The sequence below is a fragment of the Nematolebias whitei genome, chromosome 1 (assembly GCF_014905685.2).
Source record: "Nematolebias whitei isolate Nwh7 chromosome 1, NemWhi1, whole genome shotgun sequence".
NCBI lineage: Eukaryota > Metazoa > Chordata > Actinopteri > Cyprinodontiformes > Rivulidae > Nematolebias > Nematolebias whitei.
In genome coordinates this window covers 45,803,399-45,806,174 of record NC_056498.1, presented here as the reverse complement: position 1 = coordinate 45,806,174, position 2,776 = coordinate 45,803,399, and the positions used below count along the sequence as shown (strand labels likewise).

At 43.7% G+C, this 2,776-nt stretch overlaps 1 pseudogene; it reads right to left on the bottom strand.

The window, feature by feature from the left end:
* Nucleotides 1–313: 313 nt before the first annotated feature.
* The window catches only part of LOC119421840, a 12,445-nt pseudogene continuing 9,982 nt past the window's right edge, over nucleotides 314–2,776 (bottom strand).

Below are 2,776 nucleotides of genomic sequence, written 5' to 3'. Positions count from 1 at the left end.
GCGCTCAGCGGGAAGACACGGACTCTTGTGGACTGGGCAGATGTCAGAACTGCACCCGGTAGTTGTTAAGTCCAGGACTCCCAGAAACAATCCAAAAAACTTGTTCACGTTTGTTTGTACTTTACAGCATCTCTGATGGAAAGAACAACAAATCAGAAGAAAGACGACGTAAGTGAAAGGTTCCGGGTCTAAAGTAGTTTTAAAATCCCTTTGGTTTTCAGAACTGCAGGAGTGGACCTTCAAGAAACCGGGTCAAAATGCAGCTTAGCCCAAGGTCAGACCCCTCAGTTTGTGTATGTGGACCGGTTCAGTCTCAGAGACCCAGAGCTGAACCCATCGGGAAGTGTTTAGGATCCAAGAGGCATTCGGAGACCTTCAACCGAACCTGCGAGACTTTGGGCCAAGTGGAGCCCTGCCCCCGGTGGTGGAGGCTGGAGACCCGAGACACCTGCAGGAAGAGCCCACAGCCTAGACAAGGGTCCGAGCGAGGAGGGCAGGAGGGGGCTTTTTTCCAAACAGCTGGGGCGTGTATGAGGCTGTGGCCCAAGGGCAAGGTCAGCCCAACAGACCGGGGGTTATGAGGGGTGGGGGCGATCACAGCCGTCGGATTGTTTTCACTCCACAAGAGAGAGCAGCGACCGTGGAGAGGCTAAACATGGCAGCTGGATCTGAGCTCCACAGCCTGACCTCGTATTAACACCACGAGGGGGGCTCACCTGAGCTCCTCTGGCCTCACCTGGACTCCTGGCCTCACCTGAGCTCCTCTGGCCTCACCTGAGCTCCTCTAGCCTCACCTGAGCTCCTCTGGCCTCACCTGAGCTCCTCTGGCCTCACCTGAGCTCCTCTGGCCTCCTCTGTTTTTACTTTAAACAACAAATTACTAAAACCAAACTTGTTTAAAGACAAAATGAGTCATGTAAAACTGCAGAAAATGTTTATTCTGTAGGGGGGGGGAGTTGTAGCACGCAGGTAAAAACCACATGCGCAGGTAAAAACCACGTGCGCAGGTAAAAACCACGTGCGCAGGTAAAAACTACGTGCGCAGGTAAATCGAACTCCAGCTCCTTTTCCTAGAAAGTCCGGTTCCTTTAGGGAGGTGTGAACGCGAAACGCCCGAAAGGCGAACTCTGGCCCGGGCTAAAACCTAGGTCTCAGTCCGGTAGAAGAGAACTCCAGCACGGTTCCAGTACAGTGTGAATGTAAACAGACCGAGCCCCGCTCCGCAGGGTAAACAAACACACATTTCTCTTATATGGAGCCGTCAGCTGCCTTGTGTGGAAAACAATATTCTCCATGGTCTTCTGTCTCATCTTCTGCTCATGCTGAGTCCATTGATGAAAAATGACAAAATATAACCCCTAAAACTGCTAAAACTTGATGCCACTTCATTTTTATTTTGATTTACAGAAGAAGAAGAAGAAGACGTGTCTTCAGAGGTTTTTGTGTCGTTTCTTTCAGTAGTTCTTGGTGCAGCGCCCCCACAGGCGAGCGGGGGAACAGGTTGCTTCAACAGGTTGCTTCAACAGGTTGCTTCAACAGGTTGACTCGACTGCACAGTGTGAATGCAAACGCACCAGCTCAAATGTAACAAAAGGTCATGAATATTGGTCCAGAACCGAACCGAGTCTACCGGACTATCTGGTGTGAGAACGACCTTATGTTTCATTTTATTTGGTTTGTTTTTGTGCTGGCCAGGTCACCTTCGGAGAAGAAATCTTGGTTTAAATGTTTCTGTCCGGTGAAATTAAATTAATACATCTAGATTTTAACGTTCTCTGGGCTTAACAGAGCTGAACCGTCATTACCGGATTATCTGGACTATAAGATTATAAAACGCATCGGATTATAAGGCTCACTGTTGATTTTTGAGAAAATTAAAATATTTTACGTGCGCCTTATAGTCCGAACAATACGGTATTTAAAAAAAAAACATTAACTTTATCTGTAGCCTGTTTGGTAAAATTGGGCCGTTAGACCAAAGAAAAAACCTGGAGAGGAAAGTTTTTAGTTCGTGTTTCAGAGTTCTGAGTACAAAGTTCAGATTTACCCAGGAGGACGTGGACTCCAGCACGTTCCTGAACCCGACCGTTTTTGTTACGATCGATTAACGGCATGTCGTGGGAAAAAGGGATTCCCAAAACTACCAGGTGTAGACGAATAAGCTTTTAATCTATTAGATTGGGCGTAATACGGCAAATCAGAAAGACGAATAAAACTTCAAACAAAACTTTTGTTCTGTAAGTTTCAAATCAAAATGTTGGAAGAATTGTGTTTAAGTCAAACCCTAAAAAAGATTAAACTTGTTGTGCTCCTAAACCTCAACGTTGTGTTCTTGGTTATTATTATTTATTATTATTATTGTTATCATTATTTCATAACTTTTTTATGACCGCGAGCACTTTATAGGTAAAATTACATTTTGTTGAAGCAGTTTGAGATTCGGTTTGTTTCACAACAATAGCAGACTGAACTTCCTTCAGTCTTTCAAAGTAAGAGACTCAAACTGAGAGTTCTCCTAAATTAACCCAGTTTAATAATAATTATTATTATTATTAAAAAAAAAACTTATCATTATTATTACTGCTATATTTCTCCGGTAACACTCACGCTGCAGCCTAAACTGAAGTATTTTCAAAAGTTTTTCTTTTTTCCAGATTGTGTTCAGCTCTGGTAAGCAAGTAAATAATAAGTAGGTACTTAAGTAAATAATAAGTAAGTAAGCAAGTAAATAATAAGTAGGTAATTAAGTAAATAAGTAAGTAAGCAAGTAAGTAAT